Genomic DNA, 12,634 nt, shown 5'->3' with positions numbered 1-12,634 from the left:
TGTAAACCACACAATCTGGTTTGAGGGAAACGACTTCACCACAATTTATTTTAGTGCTTTAAACATCACGCCAAACTCTGTAGTGAATTGCTAAATTAATGCCGGGCTGCCATCTAAATAGACATCTTCAGATCACAAGCATGTTATAGGGGGAATGGTTTCCTTTGAAATGGTTCCCACAGCTTAAAGGCTGCGCAGAGAAAAAATGTGCCCAGGATTCAATTGCTGCCAACATGTGGTGGCCACATTTCTCCACTGCTATTGGCCAAGATGCACAGTAAAGCTGAGGAAACATCATCTGAGGTGCACAGATAAACTGGTGATTGCAGAGAGACAGGGAATGCCATAAGCAGCTCGCTCTGAGGAAATGGGTACAGCTAAATAGCCTCTGCTCCAAGCTTTTAGCCTGGAAAAATGTGCTCTGCCCAGGAAGGCATCTGGTTGTCCCCATCACACATTTTCTTGGCTGCTTGGGATGCAGCAGAGCCTGACAAAAGCACAGTGGATGTGTCCTCCGCTCTTGGTTTGACATTGGTGCTTTGGCTGATGTTCTCAGCACTGCTGCGCTCTGCTCCCTGGGCTGCTGGCACCAGTGACAACTTCCACATGCTTACAGCCATGTCCTACATCTCCTGACACAGAAGCCTGCCAGATCCCCTTGGCATGGGCAGCTGCAATTCTGGGGCCAATGCTCCCCACGGGTGTCAGGGAGACCATGACATCTTCCTCCCAGCTGAAGGAGCTGGGGAGGTTCATGGTGGCTGCTGAAACCCCATGTGGGCTTCACATCCGCACTTCAAACTGGAGATTCCCCAGCACCCATTGACCAAGTGTGGACAAGGGAGAAGGAGACAAAGGAGAGGGAAGGGAGCAGTCATTTGGCCACTGTTCCCACCCTGGCAAGTTGGGGCTTGTTTCCCCATCACCAGCCTGAAGTCCATCTTCCATGATTTCGTGGCTCAGTCGCTCTTTCCCCTTATGGTTTCCTTCAGCTGAGCTGGAGGAAGAATAAAGAAATGTCTCTCTGGGCCCCAGCCTCTTACAGGGCTCATAAATATGTCTCTGCTTAAAAACTCAAGGATTAATTAACTCATGAGTATCTCCTAACCAAAGTTCTGGGAAAGAGCACCCTCCTGCGTGGGAGGCAGCACATCTGTGGGAGGTTTCCCTGGGGCCTCTCCCCTTTCCACAGATGCCTGATTGGGATGGACCCAGAGCCAAAGTGCCCACCAAGTGGGATCCTGGCCTGCGTGCCAGTGCCGTGCTGGGACCCCAGTGCCACAAGGCACCTGGGTGGCCATCAGCATCGGCTCTCAGGCCATGTTGCCGTGTTGCCTTTACAGTGTTTTCAATTAGGTGCTTGACAATGCCCAGGCTTGGTGGTCCCTCATAAATTGTGAGCGCTGACGGTGCCATGGGAAAGTTTGGACCGGGGAGGGGGGGGTGGTGCCTTGGGGTGCGTCATGGGGCCAGGATCTCCGGACACACCAGCCCCGGCCCTGCCGAGCCCCCTGTCTGAGTGGGGTGGCTGAGCCCTGCCAATGGCTCCCACCTGGTCCCTGTGCCCTGTCCCACCTGGGCGAGGTGCTTTGGTGGGTGCCCCTTCTCCCCTGTTTGTCCCTGCCCCACGGCATGGGCACAATAGCACTGCTGCATGGTGGGCAGCAGCTCGCCCCACACTGACAGCGCCTCTGCCTCCGACTCACTCGGGCTCTGCCTGGCACCAGCTCTGTGCCAGTGGTCCTGGGAGCCCACATAGTCACCCTGGCCAGAGAGCTGGCCTGGTGCGAGCCCTAGCCGTGCCTGGCACAGCCCCCAGGGAGGGAGGGTGTCTCCAACAGGCGTCTGGTCCTTGGCACAGCGTGTCAGCCCAGCAATCGCCGGTCTCCGAAGAGCTGAGCTGCCAGGAGCCACTCCTTCTGCAGCGGGTCTCTGCAGAGCTGCTATGGAACAAACAACTTTTGCAACATGTTTTGTTTTCCACCATTGCATTTAAAAAGTAAATAAATTAAATTCATTTTGCTGCCACTTCACTATGTCGAGTGTAACCTGAGCGCTGCTGGCAGGGGAAGCAGCGCGTGGTGCGAGGCCTCCCCAGCTCGTGGCAAGGCTGCCTGGCTGTGCTGGAGCCTGAGAGCTCACAGAGAGGGACTCGGGGGAGCTGTGTTGAACCTGTGCCAGTGACCCATTCTGCCCTGCTCAGTCCCAGGAGGAATGGCCCCACACCACATGGAGAACTGGGCACACTGCTGCTGCAGCGGAGGTGCAGGGGGCTGAGAGACCCAAGATGAGCAGGGACCATCCATGACACACAACTGCAGCTGAGGCCGGTGCTGTCCCCCAGGGGGTCCCCAGGCCTCTCTTTGCTCTGCTGTACCACTTCACCTTCCTCACAGTGTCTGCAAGGGTGGTGCTGCTGCCTCAGGTGGGAAGGAGCAGGACACATCCATCTTGGGTGTCACACGGGCCGCACACACAGTGTCACCCAGCAGGGCACTGACCCCAGCAGGAGCTGTCCCCAAGGGCTGTTACTGGAGTCAAATGACCTCCCTCAGTGAGGGTCCTGTGCTGTCACTGGTCTGTGTGGATAAGAGGCCCTGGGAACAGCTCTCTGCCAGTCCATTCCCAGTCCCCAGGGCTGAAAGCATCTCCCATGGCCACACTCACCCTCCCAAGGGCAAAGGGACTTTGCACACAGTCAGCCATCACCCCCAAGGCAGGCACCTTGTTTTCCCTAGCCCCTTGGGGCTGCCACCTGTGGCCAGCAGCAGAAGAGGCAGGGAGATGCCCAGTCCCAAAGCAGTTCCTCTTTGCTGGGGCTCTCTGGGCAGTGGGGCTGAACAGGCCGGGTGGGTCCCACTCTTCCCAGGCGGGTTTGGGGACAGAGCAGCCTGCACTGTGGCTCAGGGCAGTACACTCCAAATCCCCACCAAGGAGCAGCAGGGAGGGAGCCGTTTGCACTGGGAGCACCATCCAGAGCCCTGGATCTTCTCCTCTCTGTGAAGGCAGCTGTCTGCACCCGGGACAGACCTTGGTTACTTTGGCATCGCAGCCAAAGCACCCACTGATGTCATGTGAAATGGAACTTGGCCCTGGGTGCGAGAGGACTCAGGCTGCTTCCAGCTGGCCTCCTTGCTGCTTCTTGCACTGTCTTTGGGACATAATTAATTTTCTCTGTTGGAAGGGTAGTTTCCAGCTAAGCAGGGATCCTCTGGGTTTAAAAGTCAGCGAAAGTGATTTCTGAAGCACAGGACACCCTTTCCTCTCAGGAAATGGCTGGGAGAGGCAGCAGCAGCACTCCTAGGCTCCTGCCTGTCCCACTGCCATGCTGTTTCATTTTTGGACAAGCCTATTTGGCTTTATCAAACACCTCTAGATACAAGTTGGTTCTCTGCAGCACCAGGGCACACAGCTCTGCAGCATGGCCCTGGCTGTGGGGACAGCTGGGACAGGGCTGTACTGCAGGCCCTGAGCAGTGGCACTGGCTGCAGACCAATCCACCCACTTGGCCTTCTTCTTCCATAGAACTTCCTTTTGCCTCTGCACTGCCTGCAGCAAGGCGACACCGTGCTGGAAATCCAGAGTTCCTGCCCTTTTTCAGCTTCAGCCCCAGCTCTGGGAGATGGCAGTTTGGGCACCCAGCATCAACTAGGCCTGACAAGATCATGGTGCCCAGGATGTTGTCCCCACCTCCACCTTGGTCACTTGCAGAGGTTTTTGATGAGAAATCCTATCCCATCCCATCCCATCCCATCCCATCCCATCCCATCCCCACAGGCAAGTCCCCTGTGTGCTCCTGTCAGGTCCTTCTCGGAGCGGGAGGAGAAGAGGAAAACATTGCAGCAACCTCTTTTACCAGAAAACACGCAAATGACTTCTTTAATAACGACATCCAAATGAAAACAACGTGGGCTTCAAAGTCTTTCCTGGGGATGCTTTTTGGTTCATGGGATTTCTGACAGCAGCGCTCCTTTCCATCCCAGGGAGCGCACCCAGGAACAGCAGCCCCTTCCTGAGGTGCCTGAGGTGCCTCTCGCCACTCAGGCACCCCATGGGGCCACAATCCGGGCAGGGAGAGTGGCTGCTGGCAGGGCCTTGCTGGGACGCCAGGGATCCTGTCACTGCCCAAATTGGCTGTTCAGCATCTTCCTCACTCCTGCCCTTTGCCAGCAGAGCTGGCAAGGATCCGCATGGTCTCGGCTGCGGTTGCTCCAAAGGCCATCTCCTGTCACCAAAACGCAAATGTTGATGTTTGAGGAGGGGAGATGCTGATGAAAATGGATCTGGCTCTGTTTGTTTGCCAAAGCAGCTATTTTAAACAAGTTCTGTTCACACAGCTTGCAGATCGGAAGGAAGTTTTCCCAGCCATAATATCCTAGCTCAGCGCTGGGCAGACAATGGTTCAGCAGTTGCCCGGGATTAGCTGGTGAAATCACCCTGTGCAGCCCGGGAAGGATGTCTGGGAAAGGGCAGTATTGGATTTTGTGCTGGGGAGGCCGGGGGGGTCAGGAGCTGCTTGTCAGGGGTATGGCATGACGGGGGGAAGCCAGGCTCAGAGCAGGTCAATGCGCAGGACAAGAGCCTCAGGACAGCCCTCCCTGGCCTCTCACCATCCCTGGGTTCTGATTTTACTTCTCAAGGAAAATGGTTAAATGAAAAGTTGGTTTCTGTTATGATGCTTCCCAAAGCAGCAAGCCTGAAAACAGCACACCTTGTGACCTGCAGTGTGACAGGGAGTGCCCTGCTCCCAGAGCAGGAGGAGCAAGAGACCCCGTCAGAAACACATCTGCTTGTGCCCTGTCCCTGTGCCCTATGCCCTGTCCCTGTCCCTGTGCCCTGTCCCTGTCCTTGTGCCTGTCCCTGTCCCTGTGCCTGTCCCTGTCCCTGTGCCCTGTCCCTGTCCTTGTGCCTGTCCCTGTCCCTGTTCCTGTGCCCTGTCCCTGTCCCTGTGCCCTGTCCCTGTCCCTGCCCCTGTCCCTGTGCCCTGTCCCTGTGCCCTGTCTCTGTGCCCTGTCCCTGTCCCTGTCCCTGTCCCTGTGCCCTGTCCCTGTCCCTGTGCCCTGTCCCTGTCCTTGTGCCTGTCCCTGTCCCTGTTCCTGTGCCCTGTCCCTGTCCCTGTGCCCTGTCCCTGTCCCTGCCCCTGTCCCTGTGCCCTGTCCCTGTGCCCTGTCCCTGTCCCTGTGCCCTGTCCCTCTCCCTGTGCCCTGTCCCTGTGCCCTGTGCCCTGTCCCTGCCCCTGTCCCTGTCCCTGTGCCCTGTCCCTGCCCCTGTTCCTGTCCCTGTCCCTGCCCCTGTCCTGTCCTGTCCCTGTCCCTGTGCCACAGCAGCCCAAGGCTGTAGCGTCACGGCCTCTGCTCTCTGGAGTGTTCCCTTCAGGAAGGCAGACAGGGCTCCTGCAGGGTGGCGGAGGCGGCAATGCCAACTCCTTTATTCATTACAGCCTCATATACAAATAAAATCTTTACAAGCTTGCTTTGAGCCTTTAAAAATGCCGTTTAGGACGTGTCATTGGTATTGTCTGACTCGGGCCTCTCTGCAGCATGGCTGAGCTCAGTGGCAGTAAAAACCACTCTCCACGTAAAACCCAAAGGAGTTTATTTGATTTGCAGGGCAAGGGAAGCTCTTACCAGCTGTGACACCCAGGGCAGAGTTCCCCTGCCCGCTGCAGACGTGGCATTACAAATTCCCCTGTGAGCACCCTGGGGCTCTCACCGGACAGGGACCTCTCGTGGATGCTGCTCTCACCAAAAGAGCCTCCTGCTACCTCTTGTGTTTCCTGCTACCCCTCGTTTTCCATCCCAGAGAGAGGCACAAACAGCAGAGGAAGATGCAGAAGATTAAAGCAAATTAATCTCCGCCAACCCTTTGGTTGCTCTGCAGATGCCAAGGGCTGAAAGCTCTGACTCCGGAGGTGCACATGGAAACTCCACCAAGGGGAATTAATTGCAGGAGCACTGGCCTGTACTGTGAAGATTTTTTCATAAAATGCTCAGATGAAGCTTTCTGCTTCTTCCTCCTCTTGGTGAATCTTATTGTGATTAAATTAAAGGAATTCTTGTTAAAATGTTAGTATCCTACTAAGACCATTTGTTGTTTTTCTCAGCTGCCTCTGGTCTCTTTAGAGACTTTGCTGCCTTTTCCTAACATTTTCCAGCTCTTTCCCCTGCATGCCGCCCTCCCCCCTGTTTCTGAGGCGAACTGGAAAGTTACAGTTGTGGTTGAGCCGTGGCTGCGGGCGGTGAGTCACGGTGAGGATCCCCACTCGCAGCTCGTAAACAGGAGGGAGAAACACGAGCTCCTGCCCAGGGCTGGGATGGGGATGCACACATGGGGATGGGCACAGGGATGGCAATGGGGACACGCTGGACCGCTGGCCATGCCTCTCCCTGGGTTGCAGGGCAAACCCAAGGCCGGTTCCTGGTGGCCATCCCTGACCTGGGGGTCAGAGGAGAGCCCTGACAGTGCCCCTGGTCCGCACTGCTCCTGCTGCTGTGCCCGTGGCCATTCCCAACCTGTGTCCTTGCATCACGCCATGGCTGCACAAAGACCTTCCAGTGACGTGACAGCAGTGCCTAAAAGCTTGCTAAAAAGCTATGGAAAAGTAGCAGAGTGATAGGGTTTTGGTTTTTTCCACAGCTAAGGAAAAAAAATGCTCATTTGTGGGCATTTTCCATTCAGGAGCATCCTGTGCAAATGCATTGTTCCTCTTTGAATTCCTCAGCATATGGCATTCTGTGCTGTTAGAGTTTAATATTCTTTTCATTACCGATATCTAATACAGACAAGTCTTGAGGGTTACACAAAACATATGTGAGCCTAATTTGTTTTTACTGTGCCACATGGTTTTACTCCCTGCATCATTCAGTTTGTCTTTTTTTTTTTTTATCATGTGATCAGCAAAAACTTAATGCTATTTTTAAGCATGGTAAGAAAGTGAAAAACACATTTACTGTGACTGTAGAGGAAGAGGAGTGTAGATTCCCCTCTGCAAAAGTAGCTGTTAGAGCGTGATAGCAAAATGACACTGCTGCTGCAAAAATGGCAGTTTGTCAAAGCTATCCCCAGCTTGTAAGGAGAATTCCTGAAAATTCTGGGCTCAGAGTGATTGGTCTGACTGAGACAGAAGAGAATGGGCCTCACAAATATGCAGAGCTGTGGTGACAAGCCACCTTTCTGTGGGAAAACTCACCTTCTTCCTGCCCTTCATCCTTCTCCAACTTTCCCTCATCTGACACCTCTCTGGAAAGGTGGGCATTAATTTATTGCATAAATCACCTCTGATGCTCCTTTTTACCCCCCAAATGATATTATGGCACCCATACTCATGCAGGGGATACAGAAATATGAGCCCTGTTGGTTGTGGTCCCCATGCCAGCAGTGAGGAATCCATGCTTGGTTCTCTGCTCTGCAGTTGCATCCCCAGTCAGCCGTGCAGGTTGAGGTTGAGTTTATTTGGGGGAGCCTGGGAATGAGCAGAGCAATGAGGAGAGCGTGGGATGCTGTGTGCAGAGCACCTCTCTGCTGCTGGAACAGATAGGCTGCCGAGGTGTCAGCTGCAAGGGAAGGGTTGGGAGAGGCAGGTGCCTGGACACGGGGTTCTGTTATGAAATAACCAATATTAGACCACAACCAGCCTTAGGTGAAGGTGGATCTTTAGCCCAAATCCGAGCCCTCTGACCCTTAGTGATGAAGATCATCAGAAGAGGAGAGGATGTGTGCTGACCCACTGGTGGAGCAGAGGGAGAAAGGTGTTGCCCACCCATGCGCTTCCCCTTCAGGGGTTCTTGGCTGCAGGAGGCTCCTCCATGCCAGCACTGGTAGCCCTAGTCCTTGAGCGGGCACTGGGCTGCTGTGGCACTGGGCTGGTGTGCCACATGCCCTGAGCCTCCTGCAGCAGGTCAGGGAAACCTGAGCCCTGGCATCTCGTGCTGCCAGAGAGCTTCAGCCAAGCCCAAAGACAGGAAACCCTGGTGCTGCCACACGCCGCATCCTCCGTTCCCACACATGTGCCTTGTTAGCAGTGTCAGGAGCCTCCAGCTCGTGGGTGACTGCTAACCACAACCACCAGCATTAACCTCCTGCTTGGAGGTCATTTGCAACAACCCACAGAAATGCCTTGGAATTGGGCTATATTGAAAGAAGCTGGTGGGTTCCTGAAATAATTAAAAAAAAAAAAAAAAAAAGGAAAGGAAAATAAAAAAAGGCACTTTATTATTTATGTATTTGGGCCTTTGAGAATTCTGGAGTAGAGTAATAAAACTGCTGTGGACATCTGGAGCTTCCAGGGCAGGAACCCCAGAGTGGCTGTGGAGTAGGACAGCTCCATTAATGGGCTGAGGTCATGGCTGCTGCTCTCTGCTGCTCAATCACAGCAGTTGTGTGCATCCAGATGATCCTCTGGGGACCAAAGAATCCAGTGTGGAAATCATCTCGCCATCCCAGGAGGAGCCTGGCCTGAAAGGTGGAGCCTGGAACAGCATATATAAGCTAAGGAGGCATTAAATCTGACATCACAAAACATGGATGGAAGCGCAGAACAGGACACCCCAGCAACTTTCCCAGTGCAGAGCTATCTGTTCCTTCCAGATGGAAAACTCTAGAACCTGCAATCAAGTGGTACTGTGGTGCAAACTGTACCCAGTTTGCTCAGCAGAGGCTGGATTCTATGGGGGGCTGCCCCACACAGCTGTCAGACAGGCCCAGCATGAATAACCCACCGTGCTGGGCAGCCTGGGCCAGCTGTGCCGTCAGGGGCTCCTGTGGTTTACCAAGCCTTGGGCCAAGAAGCTGGTTCTGGGTCATGGAGAACATTGCAACCTTTGCTTGCACTCAGGGCTTGGCCTTCAACGGGTTAAGGGTGATTTGAATGATTCCTTTTGTTTAGATTCATTTCAGGTTTCGTGATTTCTGTTATTACTGCATGAAATCACTTGCAGGCGCTCGAGGTGGGGTGGGTGCGAGGAGAGCTGGAGCAGATGTGAGCTAATTGGAAGCACAAGAGCAGCCACAGCAAGTGCTGCCCAGCTCCTCCAGGCCCAGGGTGCCTCCAAGGCTCCAGCACACCCCATTTGGAAATTTCCCTGGCCATGGAGAGCCTGGGAGTGGGAGGACACGGCAGGGTGGGGTGCAGGAACAGCAAATCTCTGCCCTTCAGTGAGTCCTGAAGTTCTGCTCCTCCAGGCTGGTGCCCCAATGCTCCCGGCATCTTGTCTTGGCTTTGAGGTTGGGTCATTCTGATTTTCATTCAGTGCAGAACTAAAGTTGGAAAAGATGGGAATTACTGCAAAAAGGTGAATTCTGTCTGCCAGGAGTTTGGTGAAGGAACAGACACGGAGATCTTATCAGTGCTTCGGCAGATGGGCTGGTGGACAGGGAAAACCCCAGCATGACCATCCTGGGATGAGATGGGATGGGAAGGGAAGGGAAGGGAAGGGAAGGGAAGGGAAGGGAAGGGAAGGGAAGGGAAGGGAAGGGAAGGGAAGGGAAGGGAAGGGAAGGGAAGGGAAGGGAAGGGAAGGGAAGGGTTGCATTCTGTCACTTCGCTTACAGCATGCACTGGCCTGCAGCCCCTCTGTGCCTGTGCACCAGTGTGACCTGCTCCAACCTCCCAGGTAGGATGGTCACCCTGAGGGCACCCACTGCCTGGGGGTGTGGGCAGCAGCACTAGGAGCTGTGAGAGAACTGTCCTCTCCCATTCCAGAGGTGAGTGCAAGATGCTCTGCTGTCTGTCAGCAGCTCTCCACTGGGCTGAGGGCAGAATCTGCTCCTTCCTCCACCTGCAGAGTTGCTGTGATGTCCATGCCTGGCACAAGCTCCCCAGAACCTGCCTTATTCCCAAGGCCCGAGCAGAAGCTGCTCCTCCTCCACACCCTCAGAGAGGGTCCCATCGTGCTGGGATGTGCCAATGCCAGGAAGAGCGGGGCTGATCTCAACATGCCCCAAACCTGCTCCTCGTGCCGCCTGAGAACCAGGAGGCCATGCAATGAAAACTCAAAGCAGCCCAATCCAATAACCAGCTGGAGCTGCAGGTGCTAATGAGATTGTGTGTCGGCTGTTGTTCCCCAGCCTGGATCTGTCAGGAGCTCCCTGGACCACACCATGGCAACATCAGCTTTAGTTAAAGAATCTCTGCATGGCACCAGAGGGCAGATTCACCCGCCCGGGATCTGTGGCACTCACCGAGTCACGAGACAGTCTGTCTCCCTCCAGAGATTAGGCTGTGGGAATCTCTCAGGTTGCTTGGCACAAGGAAACAGGGGAACTTCTCTGTGAATCTGAAGAACGTAGTTCATTAACTTTTCTCGCTGTCCCTTTGCGGCAGATGCAGAATGCATCCAGGGGTTCACACCCCAGGAAGGTGACAAGGCTCAGGGTTAATTAAGGAGCTGACATTCCCAGAACTCACTCTCCTGGGAAAGCATCCTGACGCTGGAAGCCCCTGGTTTCCAGAGTTGCCAGTGCAGCCAGAAGGGTACCCAGAGTGTCCCCAGCCTCCCCTGCCTGCCTTGTGGGGGCAGCGGGTGGCATCCCATTCCTCACTCCCTATTGCTGCACTGGAAAGTCACATCCACCAGCAAACCCCTTGTCATGGCTGGAGAAACCATGTGTGTGTGTGTGTGTGTGTGTGTGCATATGTGAGTACATGTGTCTGTGTGTATCTGTGTGTATCTGTGTGTGTGTATCTGTGTGTGTGCATCTGTGTAATATCTCTGTGTATCTGTGGATATCTGTGCATAACTGTGTGTATCTGTGTGTATCTTTGTGTATTACTGTGTGTATCTGTGGATATCTGTGGATATCTGCGTATAACTGTATATCTGTGAGTATATCTGTGTATATCTGTGTGTATTTGTGTATAACTGTGTATATCTGTGTGTATATCTGTGTATAACTGTATATATCTGTGTGTATCTGTGTATATCTGTGTATATCTGTGTATATCTGTGTGTATCTGTGTATATCTGTGTGTATCTGTGTATAACTGTGTATAACTGTATATATCTGTGTGTATCTGTGTATATCTGTGTATATCTGTGTATATCTGTGTATATCTGTGTATATCTGTGTGTATAACTGTGTATATCTGTGTGTATCTGTGTATAACTGTGTATATCTGTGTGTATCTGTGTATATCTGTGTGTATCTGTATATATCTGTGTGTATCTGTGTATAACTGTGTATATCTGTGTGTATCTGTGTATATCTGTGTATATCTGTGTATATCTGTGTGTATCTTCCTGTGTGGGTGTATTCGTGTGTGTGTATATCTGTGTGTATCTGTGTAATATCCATGTGTATCTGCATGGATCTGTGTGTATAACTGTGTATAACTATGTATATCTGGGTATAACTGTGTGTATATCTGTGTATAACTGTATATATCTGTGTATATCTGTGAGTATATCTGTGTATATCTGTGTGTATCTGTGTATAACTGTGTATATCTGTGTGTATATCTGTGTATAACTGTATATATCTGTGTATATCTGTGAGTATATCTGTGTATATCTGTGTGTATCTGTGTATAACTGTATATATCTGTGTGTATCTGTGTATAACTGTATATATCTGTGTGTATCTGTGTGTATCTGTGTGTATCTGTGTATATCTGTGTGTATCTTCCTGTGTGGGTGTATTCGTGTGTGTGTATATCTGTGTGTATCTGTGTAATATCCATGTGTATCTGCATGGATCTGTGTGTATAACTGTGTGTAACTATGTATATCTGGGTATAACTGTGTGTATCTGTGTGTATATCTGTGTATAACTGTGTGTATCTGTGTATATCTGTGTATAACTGTGTGTATATCTGTGTATATCTGTGTGTATCTTCCTGTGTGTGTGTATTCGTGTGTGTGTGTGTGTATATCTGTGTGTATCTGTGTAATACCCATGTGTATCCATGTGTATCTGCGTGGATCTGTGTGTATAACTGTGCATAACTATGTATATCTGGGTATAACTGTGTGTATCTGTGTATATCTGTGTATATCTGTGTATACCTATGTATAACTGAGTATTTCTGTGTGTATATCTGTGTGTGTATCTGTGTGTATCTATGTATAACTGTGTATATCTGTGTGTATATCTGTGTGTATCTGTGCATATCTGTGTATATCTGTGTATATCTGTGTGTATCTGTGTGTATCTTCCTGTGTGGGTGTATTCGTGTGTGTATGTGTGTGTATCTGTGTGTATCTGTGTATATCTATGTATATCTGTGTATATCTGTGTGTATATCTGGGTATAACTGTGTGTATCTGTGTATATCTGTGTATAACTGTGTATATCTGTGTGTATCTTCCTGTGTGGGTGTATTTGTGTGTGTGTGTGTGTGTGTATATCTGTGTGTATCTGTGTAATATCCATGTGTATCTGCGTGGATCTGTGTGTATAACTGTGTATAACTATGTATATCTGGGTATAACTGTGTGTATCTGTAGATATCTGTGTATAACTGTGTGTATATCTGTGTGTATCTTCCTGTGTGTGTGTATTCGTGTGTGTGTGTGTGTATATCTGTGTGTATCTGTGTAATACCCATGTGTATCCATGTGTATCTGCGTGGATCTGTGTGTATAACTGTGCATAACTATGTATATCTGGGTATAACTGTGTGTATCTGTGTGTATCT

Source organism: Poecile atricapillus, chromosome 24 (assembly GCF_030490865.1).
Source record: "Poecile atricapillus isolate bPoeAtr1 chromosome 24, bPoeAtr1.hap1, whole genome shotgun sequence".
Taxonomy (NCBI): Eukaryota; Metazoa; Chordata; class Aves; order Passeriformes; family Paridae; genus Poecile; species Poecile atricapillus.
This window is presented reverse-complemented; position numbering follows the sequence as displayed.